At 46.5% G+C, this 21,243-nt stretch overlaps 1 non-coding gene across 1 annotated transcript; it reads left to right on the plus strand.

Moving 5' to 3' along the window:
* Window positions 1–6,059: 6,059 nt before the first annotated feature.
* On the plus strand, window positions 6,060–6,133 carry TRNAN-GUU (transfer RNA asparagine (anticodon GUU)). The gene has a single exon. It is a non-coding gene; the product is annotated as a tRNA-Asn (tRNA).
* The last annotated feature ends 15,110 nt before the right edge of the window (window positions 6,134–21,243 follow it).

Consider the following 21,243-nt stretch of genomic DNA (forward strand, 5'->3'; position numbering starts at 1 on the left):
GTATTTCATAAGGCTGGTCATAGTGGGTAGTAACTTAGACTAGTGTCATGCATATGACACTAGTCATAGTGGGGAGTAACTTATACTAGTGTCATGCATATGACACTAGTCTAAGTTACTACCTTCATAGTGCAAAGTAACATAGTAGTAGTGTTATAGATGACTTCATTTATTAGCTTGTAGACTCATCTTGTATTGGGAAGCGCTATGTTACAGTAACATATTATGTTACTACTTCTCATTAACTACTTGCCACATAAGCAAAAAAAAATTGGAGTGTGCTATGTTACTCGCTAAGTACTCCCACTATGACCAGCCTAAGTTAGGTCAATCCAACATCATCGTTACTCTAACAATGTGTTCTCATTATGTCAACATCCTCGTTACATTAATGATGCCCATGGTTACGAAAACAGGACCATTCTCACGGAAAAAAGAAAACATGATCTTTAACAATACAGGAGCTAGTCCAGAGGCCCGACTAGGGATTCAATTCGTGTTTATTTTTCACACATGCAAATAGTTTTTCTTTCAAATCTCACATTCATTACAGTTATAGCACGGAAATATAAACTCAATTAACATGGAAATAGAGTAATAACAACTTTATTATTGCCTCTAGGGCATATTTTCAAGGCAAAACACTATTACACTAGTATGGCGCAACGAGTAGTAAACGAGCGTGCCAAAGAGAATCGCACCGGCGAGTGTCACAAACACGTACCAATGTCTTTTTGCCTCTTGTCACAAACAGGTACCAATTTGAAGTGTTTCCTATGGAAGAACCAACGAAACCTATGAAACTAGAGCAACATCAAACTCATCTCAGCATCAAGCTCCGAGTCTATAGGAAGCACACGAGAGGTGATCTCCTGACATATCACGATGTTGGTTGGTTGACAATGATCAAGTCGTCCCTAGCTTCCATACTTGTAGGAAAGTGGAGAGATGTTTATTTCCCGGGTTTTTTAAGGGAAAAAAGACTAGAGCAGGAAAGTGGGACGGGACATAGATAAGTTGCACGAAAAATGTATGTGAGCATGGCCGCGGAGTAGGCAAGCCACCCGCATCCATCAATCACCTCATCTCTGAAAAGCATTAATTAATGCTCTAGAGTCTAGATTCAACTTGGACGAGGAATAGGTCAAATTCAAACCGGGCATTGTCTTTTTTTAGCGAGGATCGGGTATGTTGGACACTATGCTTTTTTAGTGTATCATGAATTTCTTATGATAGAAAATTGGCATTATCCCTACTAGTTCATCTTGGTTTGAGGGAAGTGTTTGAAGACGATCCAATGGCGTTCTTCTTTTCGGATCAACGATGAGGTAGATTTTTTTTCCCACTCCTCGTATTGTGTGCATCTTTTTGTGTGTGGCAACATCGGCCCGGTAGGAGGCACAATTGAGAGGCCTGCCACTGATAAAGCCGGCTGTTTTTTCTTTGAGGGAAGATAAAGCCGGCTGGTGAAGATGCACCAGGGGCCATGTTTTTTGGGGCTGGAGTAAAACCAACTCGGGTTTGTTTTGGGCTACATCGGCTTCAATAAAGCTACAGTTTGAAGCTGAAATTTAAATTCTTAGAAAACTGCCTTGTATACCGGATTATCTCTAGCTTTGTTTTCTACTAATCCAGACAATTATTTTTTGCCAAGATCCAAGAATTATTAGGGAACACTTGCTTCAGTCAATCTCGGCTGTTGGATCTTTGAAACTATTATTGATGACTTATTCAAGGTATATAAAGGTGACTCCTTGCTTTCTACCAAATGTTCATACTGACCACGCCCTCACAGAAGAAGCCCATATGCCAACTGGCTACACACCGAAACCGATCGAGTAGAATTTGAACTAGCTATTGTTATTTCACGCTAATCTTCAGCAAGAAAAAAAGCCCTTCGATCTGTGCATGCATGCATCACGCTGACAGAAATGGCGAATGTCTGCACGATGATCAAAACTCTAGGCGATCCGTCTCCCAGTCCAGCCCGGACGATACCATGTCACGGTAAGGGCGCCGTAAGGCACATACCCCTCGGGATCAATTTTTTTTAAATGACAGAATTTCTACATTTATTAAGAAGAAAAGAGTTGGCGTTAATTAAGGAAAATCGAGCAAAAACCAGATTGCCCAGTTAAAGATGGAGATCCGGGCAAAAACCATCATAACCACTAAGCAGCACACATAAAAACCCCCACACAAACCACTTTAAAGAGGGATTCGTCGAGACAAGAGGGATTCGTCGAGACATCACACAGGCTTCGTCGTCATCCCTCCTTCCCTAGAGGCGTCATCGTCATCCCTAAACTCAGAGCAAATGACTCCAACTTTTCCGTAGACGATCATCGACACAACCCACACCATAGCAGACGCGTGAAGTTGGATGAAAATCTCCGCCAAAACTCAGCCACCTGCAACCAGCAGACATCGTAACTCTGACTCTGATGGAGAACTCTAAAGGACACAACCAGGCACGGCTGGCGCCACAAAAGATTTTTAGAACGGGCCACCTGCAGCTACTCATCGTATACCACATGGCCCCGCCACCGCAACTTCGACTCCACATCAACAAGCAAACCGAGACAATCTCGCGAACACGTCGGAGAAGAGCCAACTACCGCAATCATTGTCGCATCGCCGACATCAAACCCACCATCATGGTTGCCACAGAAGCCTGGATGCCACAACCACCGGTCCCGCTTACTGATGCCGAGCCCCGAGACAAAGCCCCAAAGAGGGAAAACAACACACCAAAGCGCTGCTATCGTCTGATCGAAAGATCAAGGGTTTCCTCTAGAGAGGCCGGAATGGCCGGATCCGTGCGGGAGGGATGCAATAGCACAACACCGATGCCTCTAGGAAGGTCAAAGACAGCCACGGTCGCCGCCATTGATGGTCACGACACAAGACCGAGATAGGGTCTTCACCCAAGTTACCACACCACCTCAGTCACACATCATCCCGCACTGACGCCAGGAAGACCACCAACCACCGCCTGCCATGAACCAGCCCGTCAGTGAAGAAGTTCAGAGCACCCATCGGAGCCAACCACACCTCACGGAGACTACCGACAAGATCAGTCCATGCCCGCCTAGGAACCAGTGCCACCGGACGCGGTACCAGCCACAACACCCAACCAAACACCATGCCAGCGAGGGAGCGTGGAGCACCGCCCGAGGCCGAGAACCACCTCGGTTCCCCGCCGCAGCCCTAGGCCAGACGCGCCGACACACAACACCACGTGCACGCCGGCAGCCCGAGACAACATCTGCTGCAGCTACAGCTTCCGCACCGGAGACGGGCCGATTCGCTGGGCGCACCCAGCACCCCTCGCACGCCTGCGCTGCGCATCCACAGCGCGCCCACACCAAGCCTCGTCCGCACCTGCCATCACACGTCCGCGGAGACGACGTGCCTCCTATACGGCTCGTCGTCCTCTCACGGACCACCCACAGCGGAGCTATGTGCACCCACGCAGCACCCCACGTCACCAGATTCGCACACCCCCTTCCGACTGCGCCCGACCGCGCACCGCCTGCCACTAGATCCGCGCTGGCCGCCCCTAGTGTTGCCCACACCATGCCCTCCCTGCGCGCACGCGCCCCCGCCGCGGCCGCATCAACTGACTACACGTAGACACGCACGACGCCCCGAGCCACACCACGCCTCCTCCGCAACAACCGTCTTCTTCTCCCACCACCTTGCGCATGCGGAATCCGTGCTCCAACCACTCCACGATGCTGCCGGTCTGCTTGCCCGCCAGAGTCACGCCTGCACGCGCCCAAGTCCACCTTGCCAGCGCGCTAGATGTGCCCCTGCGCCTCGCAAAGATATGCCCCGCCGCCACCCTCCCTGGAGCCCGACCAGGCTTCGCCGACGACCTCCTCGGGCGGTGGCGAGGTGAGGGGGTGGAGAAGGGTGGGAAGGTGGCAGCGCCGAAGGGGTTCCCTCCATGTCGTCAGAGAGAGGCGACGCGAGGGTCGGGAATAGGTTGACCCTAAGGCTACATTTTGATATCGGGATCAATTAATGACGCACAAGTATCCGATCAAATCAGGTTGGCTGTGACCCACTTAATTTCTATAGTCATTTTCTAGCTTTATATACCTTGTCCAGTTCAGAATATAAGGTTTATTGATTTTCATGTAAATTAAACCCGGGCATGTTTGACCAACATTATAGAACAAAGATCTCCTCCACCAGCCGCCACCAAACCTCCTCCAGCCGCCTCCAAACCTCCTCCTGCCCCTCCCCTCTCCTAGCGCCATCCCCGCGGGCGATCGAGGGGAGCCCCGATCTGCCGTCCCTCTCCCCTCCTTCCTCCTCTGCCCCTCCTTGCCGCCGCCGGTGCAGGTCGCCGGGAAAAGCCCGCTTGGCCTGGGAGGCGACGAGGCCTTCTTCTCCTCCTGTCTGAGGATGGAGGCACGGGATGCTTTCTTCTAGTGGCGGCACGGGCATGGGGCGCGGCGGCGAGATGGCATGAACTGACGGCGGTGGCTGCTGGCCGTACGTGGCATCGTCCTCTCCTCGGCCGGAGGCAGGATCTGGTGTAGGGCTCTCGGGTGTCGCGACTGTGGCCTGTGTCGGGCGGCCCTGCTGCTCACGCTGTGCGGCTGCTGGCTGGTCAGGCGGCGGCGGCCTAGATCCTACTTCCAGTCCTAGGTAGAGATGGCGGCGATCCGTACTCAAGACTTGATGGAGGTTCTTCGAATAGATCTGGGTGAAAACCTTGCGCTCAGCTAGATGCCAAGGCCGGCGATGGCGGCGCTCTTCTATGTCGTTCTCTTCTTGAATACATCGCCGTGGAGAAGTTCCGGAGCTCTATCTGTTACCTCCAGGGGAAACCCTAGATCGGTAGATCGGATGACGGCGATGCTCTTGCGTCGTTTCCCCCTTGGGGGCGTCAGTCTTGGAGGTGAGCACAGGTTCGAGGGACCAGCGGACAGTATCTTTGGTGGAGCGGTGTTTCATCTTACGCATCGACGACTGTGGATCTCGGCGGCATGGCACAGTGGAGTCTCGGCGTTCGATGTGTGTAGACGGACTCGCGCAGTAGGATGGCGCTGTCTAGCGTCATTGTGGCATCGATGGCAGACCTGGCAAGGTTGTGGCGTCAGTGCCTGTTTCTGAAGATGGATCGGTGGAACACAGCGGCGGCGGCTTGTCAGAGTGCGCCGAATTGGTGTGTGCCCCAGACCAGGTATGTGGCATGGCTGGGGCCTCCGATTTTAGATGTTAGCTTTGTTGCGAGGTCTGTTGGGTAATAGGCTCGGATTATCGGCACCCTTTCATCAAGTGGATAGAAGTAGCGACAAATGTCGTCAAGACGATGGCTTTAGACTTACCGATGTACTACTTTGTAAGGTTACTGTGGCTGCATGCATCCCCAGATGCAGAGGCCGAAGGTCTTCCTCCTTTTAAAAAAACAAACAAACAAAATTAAGTAATATGCAAGTTGCACCTCGAGCTTTTCCATTAGTTGGTGGGCGGTGGGGGCGAAGACGATGATGCGGCGGTCGGCGGGGTTGATGAAGCCTTCCTCGGCGGCCTGGTCGATGAAGGTCAGCAGCGAGTCGTAGTAGCTAGTACCCCTCCACATTTAGCAGACCAACCTGAAGATTTTTGGTATGTTCCTTCACCGGAGGAGCTATTGCAAGGCTCAAAGGGCCATGGCCCGCCCTGAGATGGAGAAAAAACAAGTTTGACATGAAATTTATCACACAATAATGCATTGATTTGCAATTTGTTAGCATTGCTTGCACTATGCAGCCCGCCCAACATTTTTTGGATAGCTCCGCCACTGTTCCTTTGTGAGGTTACATGCATGTTTTCATCTTCAGTTATGTTGCTGGACTATAGTTTATTTGATTGACATATGTATGTTCGTACCGGCTTGTGATGGATGCGTAACACCTTCAGCGTCCCGTACTCTCCTGAACGAAAACATAACCAGATTGAGCTGCATCCCTCAACTAATCAACAAAACACTCCATTCACTTGTGCCAACGCCTCAGCTTCGGACGGAATTAGTAACGTTGTAAATAAAACTAGCCAACCAAGCTGGAATAGCTCAGTTGGCTAGAGCGTGTGGCTGTTAACCACAAGGTCGGAGGTTCAAGCCCTCCTTCTAGCGTGATTTTTAATTTTTGGCCTTTTTTCTTTCTATTTTTGGTAAAATCCCAATACTTCTCTTTTTATTCTTTGTAATTACTAATCCCACCATTGCTTTTTTTTCTTCCAAATTACCACCATTGTTTCTTCTATGGGTCAGAGTTTTCCTTCGTCTCGTTGTCGGCAATATTTCCCCCAAATTACCACTGTTGTTTCTTGTCTGGATCAGAGTTTTTCTTCAGCTCATTGTCGACAATAACGTTGCCTTCTAGCATGATTTTTAATTTTTGGCCTTTTTTCTTTCTATTTTTGGTAAAATCCCAATACTTCTCTTTTTATTCTTTGTAATTACTAATCCCACCATTGCTTTTTTTCTTCTTCCAAATTACCACCATTGTTTCTTCTATGGGTCAGAGTTTTCCTTCGTCTCGTTGTCGGCAATATTTCCCCCAAATTACCACTGTTGTTTCTTGTCTGGATCAGAGTTTTTCTTCGGCTCATTGTCGACAATAACGTTGCCTTCTAGCATGAATTTTAATTTTTGGCCTTTTTTCTTTCTATTTTTGGTAAAATCCCAATACTTCTCTTTTTATTCTTTGTAATTACTAATCCCACCATTGCTTTTTTTTTTCTTCCAAATTACCACCATTGTTTCTTCTATGGGTCAGAGTTTTCCTTCGTCTCGTTGTCGGCAATATTTCCCCCAAATTACCACTGTTGTTTCTTGTCTGGATCAGAGTTTTTCTTCAGCTCATTGTCGACAATAACGTTGCATGCATAGGCATGGATCATGACGGACGGGTTCCCTAGCATTACTCGTACGCTCATCGGGGATTAACTTGGCACGTCTTGTTCTATCCATGTAGTACACCTTCCCTTCTCAAGCTACCGTCTCATGCTTTCACTGTCTTTGTTTGCCAAAAATGTACTTCTAGTCGATCAGAAATATATAAAAGTCTACTTGCAAACAAAAAAGACATATATGAAGTCCATCCAACTAACAATATATACAGTCTCATACACATAAAAAAGAAAAAAAAGAAATCCAGATTCATTTCCGCCCTTTATTCTTTCTTTTTTGGTAAAATCCCACTACTGCTCTTTTTCTTCTTTATAAATATAAAATACAATTCCCACCATTGCTATTTTTTTGTGTAAATTACACCGTTGTTTTTTGTATGGATCAGAGTTTTCCTCCTTCTCGTTGTTGACAATAACGTTGAATGCATGGGCATGGATCAGGGATCTATTAGCTTAGCTAGTATCCCGTTGGAATGGAAAAACTCAGGACGCACAGATTCCCTAGCATTACTCGTATGGTCATCGGCGATTAACTTGGCACGTCTTCCAGTCATGTGAAGTTAGGCCCCGATTTTGATGTCACGCGGATGACACATCATCTTGGTGGGACCCACAAATCGTCTGGGTCATCCATGACATGGTCAAAAATCATATAGGAAGGCAGCGGAGCAGAACACAAAGAGTTGATGGACCAGTATGTCGAAGGCCAATATTGCTCATCTGAAGGCTATGGCTTCCTTCACTATGCTTGTGTTCTGGGTTGTTTGGAATGAGATAAATGCTAGAGTGTTTAGAAAGAAGTCCACGCCTCCCTTCTACATTTTCAAGCTCATCTAGAACGAGGCCAAACTATGGATCGCTGCTGCAGGGGCTAGGCATCTAAGTGGCATCATGCCGCGAGAGTAGTCCTACTTTTTTTTATGGTATTGTATCTTCTCTGACGGGTTATGTTGTGGAGCCGATGTATTGCACTATAAACTCTCTTTCTCTCTTTATTAATGAATGAGGTAAATCTTTTACGTTAGTTTAATTTTTTTTATATAGGAGCTGGTGTGTGTAACCAATGATGATTATATATGCGCCGCTTAGCAGGGGCATAGGCAGGCCCTAGGCTACTAGGGTCATGTCTCGGGGCGCAACAAGCAATCCCTTCGCTGACTGTAGCAACAGTGAAGCACTGTTGTAACAGTAGTCACTATAGATACAAGGCTGGCTGGGGGCTTGGGCAGATCCTGGCTATGGCACTGCCGCTTAGTGAATGAAAAAAAGTAATACATTTTTTGTTGACCTCCAAAGTTTGTAAGTCCATATATTATATCATTTGGGAGAAGCAAAAAGAGATTTTCCGTATAGTAAGACTTCCTTTGGTTTGTAGGATAGGAATATCATAGAAATAGAAAAAAATTATATAAGTGATAATGTATTTTTAAACATCAGTACAGACACAAGCGCTCATATATACACGCATACACTCATCTCTATGAATACACACATGCACGCCCTACCTCTATGAGCACATCCGAGAGACTGAGCAGGCATATCATCTTGAGATTTTACGAAGTCACCATACACTATTAGGGAAAACCTTATACACAGAACTTTAGTAATAGCGCTTGTTAAAAAAGGGCGCTAGTGCTATATAGCAGTAGCGTGTGCAGGTTAACCACGCTACAGATACGAATATAGCAGTATCGCGTCTCCATAGAAAAGCGCTACTACTAAAATTCCCACTACTAAGCCGATAGACTACACATAATAGTAGCGGTCTTAGAAAAATCGCGCTACCGCTAAGATTATTGTAGCAACGCGTTTACGGTGAAAAGCGCTACTGCTAATGAAATGCAAATAGAATAAAAAACAAATGGAAACATAAATAAAAACGAAAGAAATAGAAAAAGGAGAAAGGAAAAAATAAAATGTAAAGAAAAATAAAAGAAAAAGAAAAATAAAGGAGAAAGGCATAGCAGTAGCATCTGTTCATAACAGGCGCTATAGATAATATAGCAGCAACTCGTTTTTTAGACCCCCGCTATAGAAAGGGAAAAGGAAATAAGAAAAGAAAAGGAAAATAAATAGCTATAGTAGTAGCATGTTTTGTAAAAAGCGCTATAGCTAACTTAGCTATAGCGCAATTTTACTTCCAGCGATGCTGCTAACGATGACATGTATCTAGGATAGGGCAATAGACCTGATCTAAGCACCCTTCCCAAGGACACTGCCCTACAGTCAAAGACATTCAAAGGACAACACATTTTACCAACGGAAATCACCTCAGGATGCAACTCACTCAACCAGGGGTTCCACTCGGACAACCCAATTCTATTCGACCAGGATATAATCATTCGACCACATTAGAAACCACTCGGAGTACAGAAGATCAAAGGTCACTCTGGATGGCAACAGTCAGGCGTTCACTCTGTAGTCTTAATGATCATTTATATGACTTTAATACTTACGTTACCAGTAACGTCCCCCCTTTTATGTACATTGAACCTTATGTAACGAGGGATGGTTAGGGTCCTGGCGCACTCTATATAAGCCACCCCCTTCTCTGGAACAGGGGTTCGCACCCCCTGTAACTTCACGCATAATCCAATCGACCAGCCTCCGGGCACCGAGATGTAGGGATGTTACTTCCTCTGAGAAGGGCCTGAACTCGTAAATCTTGCGTGCATAACTTCACCGTAGCTAGGATCTTGCCTCCTCATACATACCCCCCATTCTACTGTCAGACTTAGAACCACGGCAGTTGGCGCCCACTGTGGGGCAGGTGTCTTAGTGACTTTACGGTGAGGTTGCAATTTCTCCGAGTCCTATCATCATGGTTTCCGGCGAAGGTTTGGCTAAGGGCCGCGAGATCCGTCTCGACGCGCTTGTTTTCATCGCCGACGACTCCGCTTGGCTTCAGGAAGCTCCCCTCGACGTCGAGACACTCCCCGTCCGCGGGGCAACGCACTTTCGCGCATGCGTTCGCAGCGTCCTTCTACGGCAGCCGTCGACCCAGTATCGGTCGGCTCCCGCGGTGTCTTCGCTCCCCGTTGTTCGCCGTCGCAAGCGATCCGGCCGGTCGCGGCTTCAGCGGTGGGTGAAGCATGCGGTGGCACGACAGTCGGCCACCCCTCAAGTCGCGGCAATCGAGCTCGACGAATCTCTCTACGGCCTGTTCGACTGGTTCCGTCGAGACCCAATCTGAGTGCGACAGCAGCGACCCTGCGGCGGAAGTCCTGATGGTCGACACACCGCGTAGCCCGCCTGACATGCGTCGCAACGGTGGCGGCGACGACGGCGGCGATCCATTGCGCGTTCACGAAGAGTACCACACCGAAACCCTCTCTTCTCAGCAAAGGGAAGAACTTCACCACCGCAACGTGGAGGCACTCCACACGCCCATTGTTGGAGAGACCTATGAGGCTCGGGCCTTGGAGGCAGCGGGCCTGGCCACTTTGGCTGAGCGCACTCGACTAGAGAACCTTCAGCGCGCACTCGACGAACGTGCCCGGCGGCAGATCCCTGAGTCCAGTCGACGGCAGCGACAACTATTCCCACCGGAACCACAGGTATACCGCACTCCGATTCAAAATCTTACCGCTGCGGCTCGTATAGAACAGTCAATTCAGCCGTCCCAGTCGGAGGATGGAAGAGGTTTGATACAGATCAGAGCTTTGCTCCAGGAAGCTGGAGAGCAGAACACTGCAGTGTCTCAGTCGCGTAACAGAATTCATAGAAGATCTGTGGTGGCTGACATAGTCCAGACTGCTCACAGTCCAAGATCGCCTCTGCGGTGTGAGGGACGTGGGCCTCACCAAGGGCACTACTTGGGTCGGAACCACGAGAAGCATGATCATCGGCTCGACCGTGATGACCGCCGTCGAGTGCCTACGCCCCCTCTGAGGGGCAGATCATATGTGCCCCGGCATTAGGATGATAGGCACCCATACAATGAGGAGCGGAGGATGCCAGTCGACCCAAGGGAGCTAGGGTTCACTAGTAGAAAACAGGGCTTTGGTCCAGGCCGGGTCAGCCCATTAGTCCCAGTTCAGTCCAGAACCGGGACCAATGGGGGCATTGGTCCCGGTTCGTGAGCCCAGGGGGCCGGCCGGGCCACGTGGGCCATTGGTCCCGGTTCATCTGGACCTTTTGGTCCCGGTTGGTGGGATGAACCAGGACCAATGGGCCTCGCTCCTGGACCACCACCATTGGTCCCGGTTGGTGGCTTGAACCGGGACCAAAGGCTCCCCTTTAGTCCCGGTTCATGTCACCAACCGGGACCAATGAGGTGCCTATATATACCCCTCGCTCGCGAGCACAGCACCCCAGTGCTCTGTTTTTCTCTGGCCGAGGGGGAGAGGGCTTGGTGGTGCTCTAGCTCACCTCCTATGCATACAAGGTGTTCGATGGAATGCCCGAGCCACACTACTTAAGCTTTCTCCTCTCCAAGCTCGACCTCCAAGCTCCATTTTCCATAATATTTGTCTAGGTTTAGCGGTCCGTCACGCCCCGTCCCCGTCTTCACCGTCGTCGATCACCCGCGGTGAGCCTCTTGTTCTTATCTTCTTTCTGAAAGGAAAAATATTCTTACTTGTATGTTTACATAGATACTTGTATTATTTTCTTACTTTTATTATTGCATCTTATATAGTGCGATGGTTTTGGTATCCGCCCCCGTCGGCCCTCGTCCTGTCTATGATCCGGATGTGGTATATATATTATCTTTATAACTATTGGTTCATTTATTGTTTATGAAAATTATGCCGACCAACGTGACATAGATTTTATTTATGTAGGATGTATGTGAATCGGAAATGCCAACCGACCCTATTGTCGAGAGGTTAAATTTAGTTGAAGAAGAAAACAATTTGTTGTAGGAAAAAATAAAAAAATTGAGGAGGAGAAGATGATATTGGAGTTGCATGTTGCGGATATCGTCGATGATCACAAGATCAAGATGGATGCAATGCGCTTGAAGATTAGAAAGATTAGAAAATATGACATTCATACCGAGGCTTGGTATCATTATGCCGTTGGATCAATTGTTACCTTGGTTGCGATTATCATCGCATTTGTTTCCACATTGAAATGTTTTACATAGTTTCAATGTATGGTTTAATTAATTAGATGCTTTGGAGAGCTATATGTTGTTAGATGAGAACTATGTATGCACTTTGGTTTTAATGTGATGATGAACTTCTATTAATTTGGACACTTAATTATATATAATGCACGTAGATGAACCGGCAATGGATGTACGGTGACAGACACACCTGCGAGTACATTAAGGGCGTGCATGAGTTTCTCGATGCGGCTGAGGCAAACAAGTAGAATGGTTTTATGTGTTGTCCATGCACTGAATGTGGGAATACGAGGTCTTACTCTAACCGGAAAATCCTTCACTCCCACCTTCTTTACAAGGGTTTCATGCCACACTATAATGTTTGGACGAGGCACGGAGAAATAGGGGTTATGATGGAAGACGGCGAAGAAGAAGAGTACGATGACAACTATGTGCCCCCTGAATACGGTGATGCTGCAACGGGGGGAGCTGGTGAAGATCAAGAGGAACCAGACGATGTGCCCAATGATGCTGTAACGGGTGAAGCTGCTGAAGATCAAGAGGAACCAGACGATGTGCCCGATGATGATGATCTCCGCCGGGTCATTGTCAATGCAAGGACGCAATGCGAAAGTCAAAAGGAGAAGCTGAAGTTCGATCGCATGTTAGAGGATCACAAAAAAAGGGTTATACCCCAATTGCGAAGATGGCAACACAAAGCTCGGTACCGTACTGGAATTGCTGCAGTGGAAGGCAGAGAATGCTGTGGCTGACAAAGGATTTGAGAAGCTACTGAAAATATTGAAGAAGAAGCTTCCAAAGGATAACGAATTGCCCAACAGTACATACGCAGCAAAGAAGGTCGTATGCCCTCTAGGATTGGAGGTGGAGAAGATACATGCATGCCCTAATGACTGCATCCTCTACCGCGGTGCATACAAGGATCTGAACGAATGCCCGGTATGCGGTGCATTGCGGTATAAGATCAGACGAGATGACCCTGGTGATGTTGACGGCGAGCCCCCCAGGAAGAGGGTTCCTGCGAAGGTGATGTGGTATGCTCCTATAATACCATGGTTGAAACGTCTGTTCAGAAACGAAGAGCATGCCAAGTTGATGCGATGGCACAGTGAGAACCGAAAGAAAGATGGGAAGTTGAGAGCACCCGCTGACGGGTCGCAGTGGAGAAAAATCGAGAGAAAGTACTGGGATGAGTTTGCAAAGGACCCAAGGAATGTATGGTTTGCTTTAAGCGCGGATGGCATTAATCCTTTCGGGGAGCAGAGCAGCAATCACAGCACCTGGCCCGTGACTCTATGTATGTATAACCTTCCTCCTTGGATGTGCATGAAGCGGAAGTTCATTATGATGCCAGTTCTCATCCAGGGCCCTAAGCAACCCGGCAACGACATTGATGTGTACCTAAGGCCATTAGTTGAAGAACTTTTACAGCTGTGGAATGAAAACGGTGTACGTATGTGGGATGAGCACAGACAGGAGGAATTTAACCTTAAGGTGTTGCTGTTCGTGACCATCAACGATTGGCCCGCTCTCAGTAACCTTTCAGGACAGACAAACAAAGGATACCACGCATGCACGCACTGTTTAGATGACACTGAAAGTATATACCTGGACAAATGCAGGAAGAATGTGTACCTGGGCCATCGTCGATTTCTTCCGACCAACCATCAATGTCGAAAGAAAGGCAAGCATTTCAAAGGCGAGGCAGATCACCGGAAGAAGCCCGCCATGCGTACAGGTGATCACGTACTTGCTATGGTCAATGATTTACACTACGTAATCTTTGGAAAGGGTCCCGGTGGACTAGCTGTTCCGAATGACGCTGAGGGACACGCACCCGTGTGGAAGAAGAAATCTATATTTTGGGACCTACCCTACTAGAAAGACCTAGAGGTCCGCTCTTCAATTGACGTGATGCACGTGACGAAGAACCTTTGCGTGAACCTGCTAGGCTTCTTGGGCGTGTATGGGAAGACAAAAGATACACCTAAGGCACAGGAGGACCTCCAACGTTTGCACGAAAAAGACGGCATGCCTCCGAAGCAGTATAAAGGTCCTACCAGCTACGCTCTTACGAAAGAAGAGAAAGAAATCTTCTTTGAATGCCTTCTCAGTATGAAGGTCATGACTGGCTTCTCGTCAAATATAAAGGTAATAATAAATATGCCAGAGAAAAAGTTTCAGAACCTAAAGTCTCAGGACTGCCACGTGATTATGACGCAACTGCTTCCGGTTGCATTGAGGGGGCTTCTATCGGAAAACGTCCGATTAGCCATTGTGAAGCTATGTGCATTCCTCAATGCAATCTCTCAGAAGGTGATCGATCTAGAAATCGTACCAAGGCTAAGGAGTGATGTGGCGCAATGTCTTGTCAGTTTCGAGTTGGTGTTCCCACCATCCTTCTTCAATATCATGACGCACGTCCTAGTTCATCTAGTCGACGAGATTGTCATCCTGGGGCCCGTATTTTTACACAATATGTTCCTCTTTGAGAGGTTCATGGGAGTCCTAAAGAAATATGTCCGTAACCACGCTAGGCAAGAAGGAAGCATCTCCATGGGCCATCAAACAGAGGATGTTATCGGGTTTTGTGTTGACTTCATTCCTGGCCTTAAGAAGATAGGTCTCCCTAAATCGCGGTATGAGGGGAGACTGACTGGAAAAGGCACTCTTGGAAGAGACTCAATAATATGCAGGGACGGATATTCTTTGTCTCAAGCACACTACACAGTTCTACAGAACTCTACCTTCGTGACCCCGTATGTCGATGGACACAAGAACAGTCTGCGCTCCAAACACCCGGAGCAGTGCGACGACTGGATTACATGTGAACACATCAGGACTTTCAGCAGTTGGTTGGAAACACGTCTCAGAGGTGACAACACTGTTTGTGATGAGTTCTACTTGTTGTCCAGGGGACCATCTTTGACTGTATTGACTTACAAAGGATACGAGATAAATGGGAATACATTTTACATGATCGCCCAAGATCAAAAGAGCACCAACCAAAACAGCGGTGTCCGCTTTGATGCAGCAACCGAGAGCGGAAAGGACACATATTATGGTTACATAGTGGACATATGGGAACTTGACTACGGACCTGATTTTAAGGTCCCTTTGTTTAAGTGCAAATGGGTCAATCTGTCAGGCGGCGGGGTACAGGTAGACCCACAGTACGGAATGACAACAGTGGATCTGAAAAATCTTGGGTACACTGACGAACCGTTCGTCCTAGCCAATGATGTGGCACAGGTTATCTATGTGAAGGACATGTCTACCAAACCGAGAAAAAGAAAAGATAAGGAAGCGAATACATCATACGATGAGCCAAAGCGCCACATAGTTCTTTCAGGAAAAAGGGACATCCTGGGAGTGGACGGCAAGACAGACATGTCTGAAGATTATGAGAAGTTTCATGAAATTCCTCCCTTCAATGTCAAGGCCGACCCAAGCATCCTGATAAACAATGAAGATTATCCATGGTTACGGCGCAATAAGCAAATGACACAAGCGAAGAAAAAGTGAAGACTTTCTCCCGCAACTATTATGATGATACCATGCCAACTTTGTAACACACGAACATGCTACCATTGTCCCTTTTGTACATGCACATGCTATGTGGGTGAAATTATGATACCATGCCAACTTTCAACTTTTTCAGAGTTCATTTGAAATGCTTTCATGTCTTATGGTTCGGCCCTCGTAATACCATTATTCAAATTTTAACTATTCAAATTTGAAAACTAATGGCACTAACAGAAAGTTTATAATTTTTTCTAAAACTGATGGCACTAACAGAAAGTTTATAATTTTTCTGACCTAAAAGGAAAAAGAATTAAAAAATGCAAAAAACAAAAGAAAATAAATAATGCAAAAAACAAAAAAAATGGAAAAAGTAAAGTTAATCACAAACTTGTGATTCAAACAAATATCAAAGAATTCAAATTTGAACTATTCAAATTTGAAAATTAATGGCACTAACAGAAAGTTTATAATTTTTCTAAAACTAATGGCACTAACAGAAAGTTTATAATTTTGCTCCTCGCCGCTGGCCCATGACCATTAGTCCCGGTTTGTGCCACAAACCGGGACTAAAGGGTTGGTCCTCGTTGCGGGCAGAGTTTAGTCCCACCTCGCCAACCGAAGGGGGCTCACACCGGTTTATAAGCCCTTCCCTCTCTGCCTTGTTGAGCTCCTCTCAAAGTGAAAATAGATGCCCTAATAGAGAAAAGTTTAACCTAAATTCATAGTGAATTTCTCTGAAATTCATAGAAATTTAGTATGAATTTAGGTTGAATTTTCTCTATAAGCGCATCTATTCTCATTTTATTTTTAGTAAGTTAATCACAAACTTGTGATTCACACAAATTTCAAAGAATTCAAATTTTAACTATTCAAATTTGTAAACTAATGGCACTGACAAAAAGTTTATAATTTTTCTAAAACTAATGGCACTAACAGAAAACAAAAAACAAAATAAAATAAATAAAAAAGCAACAAATAAAACAAAAAAAAAACAAAAAAATGTTTTCAAATTTGAAAACTAATGGCACTAACAGAAAGTTTATAATTTTTCTAAAACTAAAACCAAAAAGAATAAAAAAATAAAGCAAAAAACAAAAGAAAATAAAATAAAGCAACAAAAAAACAAAAAAATGCCACCTACTGGGCCCCCACGGCGTGAATACGACTAGAAACCCATCCAAGGGCCAGGATTCAGGCCCGCATGAAGCCCAGTAGGCCCACAGGCATAGCAGTGACAATTAGGCCCGTAAGCCTGCAATGGAGAGAAGCTCGAGAGGGGTGCGGCAGTGGGGCTTATAAACCACTGCGCACCCCTCTCAACTAGCGAGGTGGGACTAAACTTTCGACGCAGCAGCCGCACAAGGCCTTTGGTTCCGGTTGGTGGCACCAACCGGGACTAAAGGGGGGCATTGGTCACGGTTGGTGACACGAACCGTGACCAATGCCCCCCTTTAGTCCCGGTTGGTGCTACCAACCGGGACCAAAGGCCGCCGCTTCCCGCCCTTTGGTCCCGGTTGGTGGCACCAACCGGGACTAAAGGGGGGCATTGGTCACGGTTTGTGCCACGAACCGTGACCAATGCCTTTGCTATATAACTAGCACTTGTGAAAATTTCCATTCAGTTTGTCTTCCCCGCCCGACGCCGCCAGGCTGCCCCTCTGCGCCTCGCCGTCGCCGTCGTCGCCCATGCCTCCGACGCCATCCCACGCCGCCCAAACGCCGTCGCCACCCCGCGCCGCCCCGACTCTGTCGCCGCGCGCCACCCCGCGCCGTCGCGGTCACCTCCCCGCGCCGCCCCGCGTCGCGCCCCTACGCCGTCGCCGCCCCGCGTCGCCACCCCGACGCCATCGCTGCCCCGCCTCTGCCTCGCCGTCGCCGCCCCTCGCCGCCGTCGCCTCTCGCTTTTGTCAGGGCCGGCACCGCCCCCCTCTTCCCCCCTGTTTTTAATTTTTTTGCAAATTCATATATGTTTTTTCCTGATTATATGTATATGTATAGTATATGTATGTGTGTATATGTATGCAAAAGATAGATTAACAGAAAAAATAGTATTTTTTTCTGTTCATAGATTTTTTTGGTGATATTGATTATTGTAAATATGAAAATGTTTGCATATTCATATGAACAATGAATTAGGCAAAACCTTTACTTTTTTTTCTAAAATTTCTATTTGAACATTATTTTTAAAAAAACAAGCAATACTACTTCATGTATTTTTAAGAAGGAAGAAGAAGAAAAAGAATGAGAGGAAAAAGGAAATAAGAAGAGGAAGAAAGGAGAAGAAGAGGGGAGAGGAAGACGAGGAGAAATAAATAAGAAGAAGAAAAAAGAAGAAAAAAAAGAGGAGAAGAAGAAAGGAATAGAGGAGAAGAAGAGAAAAATAGAATATATATATATATATTCTATTTTCTCTTTTCTCCTCTATTCGTTTCTTCTTCTCCTCTTTTTTTTCTTATATTCTATTTTTCTCTTCTTCTCCTCTATTCCTTTCTTCTTCTCCTCTTTTTTTTCTTCTTTTTTTTCTTCGACACCTGGGGGGGGGGTCGAGAACGTCGGACATTCATGAGAGAGGCGAGGAAGAAGGGGAAGAAGAGGGAGAAGAAGAGGAGAGGAAGAAGAGGAAGTCTTCTCCTCTATTCTTACTTCTCTTTTTTTTCTTCTTCCTATATGTATTAGTTTTTTTATTTAGGTTGTTAATTAGTAGATATTATTTTTGTTCATATATGTATGGATGCATGTGATATGTATGTATGTATGTATCGGGTATGTCGTTGTCGATATACCCCCTACCCGATAACTTCGACATGAGGGGGTCGAGAGGGGGTCTAGGGTCGTCGAACATGAGAGGAAGAAGAGGATAAAAAAAGAAGAGGTCTACTCCTCTATTCTTTCTTCTCCTCTTTTTTTTTCTTCTTCTTCCTCTTTATTTTATCGGGAACGAGGGTCGTCGAGGGTCGCCGAGCGGTAGAGGAAACCCTAAATAGAAAGTATCGTCGGTGTGAGATACATGTACCGTCGGTGTCGGACACTACATCCACGTCCCACAAGTGGCGCGGGCTTCGACGCCCACGTCACTTGTGGGACGTGGAAGTAGTGTCCGACACCGACGGCCACATGTATCTCACACCCACGATACTTGCTATTTAGGGTTTCCTCTACCGTTCAGCGACCCTGACCCTCGACGACCCTCGTTTCCGATAAAATAAAGAGGAAGAAGAAGAAGAAAAAAAGAGAAGAAGAGAAGAAGAAGAAAAAAAAGAGGAGAAGAAAGATTCTCTTTTTTTTCTTCTTCTTCCTCTCCCGGTTATAGCAATCTTGGCGATTACCTGCCCGACGATGTACATTATGAACCCATGGAGGTGCAGATACAAAGATACGAGTACGGGAAGCCTCTCATCAAAGATGAAAGATCTCTATCAACGATGATGCGAAGATTGCATGATTGGTACTTGAAAATCTGCAGAGACTCTGGGGGAGTACTTTGTATGTGAAAGTTAAAAAGGAGCATGACCTCGTTGGAATTGAACTGTTGCCTGTTCCATTTGAGGAGTTCTTTTAGTTTTTCAATCAATTGGCCCTTTATAAAACAACGGTCACCTGCTACTGTCTGTAAGTAGTACTACTTCTGTCATTAAGTCTCTCTATATAGCTCAGCTCTTCCATTGCATGTATTTATAATCATCCTCACTATATTATGCAGATTGAAGATCGCCGAATTGAAGAAAAGACAAGTCGGTGATATTGGGTTCATTAACACATATCTCATAGATGCAACTCAGGTTAAATTTCATGCCGCAGCTACCGAGGCCAACTTGCTACGATCGTTGGTAATAAATGAAAACAAAGATATAATGCTCTTTCCTTACAACTTCAAGTGAGTGTTACTGTCTTGTGCGTATTCGGTTTCCCTTATATATTAGTCAAGGTTATAGTAATGTAATTGATGAGTTATGCATGCGTGTGCAGTTACCACTATATTCTCCTAGAGATTAAGCTTGAGCAGGGACTAGTAACCGTCTTAGACTCAAGACGAAAAGATCCCCAGGACTATGCGGACATGACTCAAATGCTCGAGAAGTAAGTTCAATCGATCATTATCCACCATATCAGCAACTTTGTTCATTTCCTGATATATCAAGTAATTGTTTTCTTTGTCTGGCAGGGTTTGGAAAAAATTCTCCAAAAAAGCTCCAGGACTCCCGAAGAAGCTGCAATTTAGACACCCGAAAGTAAGTACTATAGTAGCATGTTCCGCGCATCTCCTATTGATTTGGCATTCTTGCTTATCAGTTTGATTGACCTCTATTTCTTGTAAAGTGGTTGTGGCAGGAACAAGGGAATGATTTCTGTGGATACTACGTTTGTGAGTCCATCCGCCACACGACCTGTGAGCGGGGCTACACTGACGAACAATATGAAGTACGTAAATAACAACATTCACAATTTTATTTTATTACCATCATTTGTGTTGAGTTTCATTCATTCATATATATATGTATTGACCCCCTTCTTCAAATTAGATGTTTCGGAAGCGGGATGAACTCCTAGCACCAGCTCGCATGCGAGCAATTCAAGAGGAATTGGCGGCATTCTTTCTTGACCACGTGATCGCTAAAGACGGAGAATACTATGTGGACCATGAGTCCGTATGATTATATTTGTAAGAGATAATTATTGTATATATGTAGCCGGTAGTGTCGGATAGATATACGAGAACTTGTTGTTCGACCAATCTCTCGGAGAAGGAGAGGTGGTCGATATCACTTCTCTCTGTATGCATATATGTTCATGACGATCTTCTGTTTCCTTCGTTTGCTTACTAGCTAGCTAGCATGTCTAGTCCTCTCTATACGTATGTATAGTACGTAGCGTCGACCAAGCACGAACATAAGAGAGGACACTTCTCTCTATTAATTATAGCTAGCTAACACAATATATGGAACACCTAAATTAACCCCCCAAAACCCCCAACCCCCCCCTTTCAAAAAAAACAAAAACCCCAGCCACAGAAATGCTGATGCGTGGATGCCTATTGGTCCCGGTTGGTGCCACCAACCGGGACCAAAGGGTCTCCTGCCTGGGCTCCGTGCACAGGCCACGTGGAGGCCCATCAGTCCCGATTCTGGATTGAACTGGGACTAAAGGGACAGGGCATTAGTACCGACCCTTTAGTCCCGGTTCAGGAACCGGGACAAAAGGCCCTTACGAACCGGGACAACAGGCCCTTTTTCTACCAGTGATTTGATGCGAGATCAATTCTGGTGGAAGGTCTGGTGGACAGGAATCGAGCACACAGAGAAGGGCAGGACAGAGATCGCTTGATTGGAAGCAGAGTGCATGTTTCTGGTCCCGAATGTTTTAGCAGAGCCATCAGGGCTGCAGAGATACCTCCCAACTTCAGGTTGGCGAGTAGAGTTAGTAAGTTCACTGGTGAATCGAAGCCTAACACTTGGCTTAAGGACTATCGAGTGGCTGTACAGATCGGTGGAGGAAATTATGAGGTGGCCATGAAGCACCTTCCCATGATACTTGAAGGGTCACCTAGGGCTTGGTTGAATCCAGTTGGCTCCGGGAAGTATATTCAGCTGGGAGAAGTTAGCCCTAGTGTTCGTCAGAACGTTTGAGGGCATGTGCAAACGACCTGCAGGGTCAACAGAATTGCATCATTGTGTGCAAAAACCGAATGAAACTTTGAGGGATCATATCCAGAGTTGGACCACTTTGCATCACACCGT

This window comes from Triticum urartu, chromosome 5A, assembly GCF_056163025.1.
Source record: "Triticum urartu cultivar PI428250 chromosome 5A, HENAU_Tu73, whole genome shotgun sequence".
Taxonomy (NCBI): domain Eukaryota; kingdom Viridiplantae; phylum Streptophyta; class Magnoliopsida; order Poales; family Poaceae; genus Triticum; species Triticum urartu.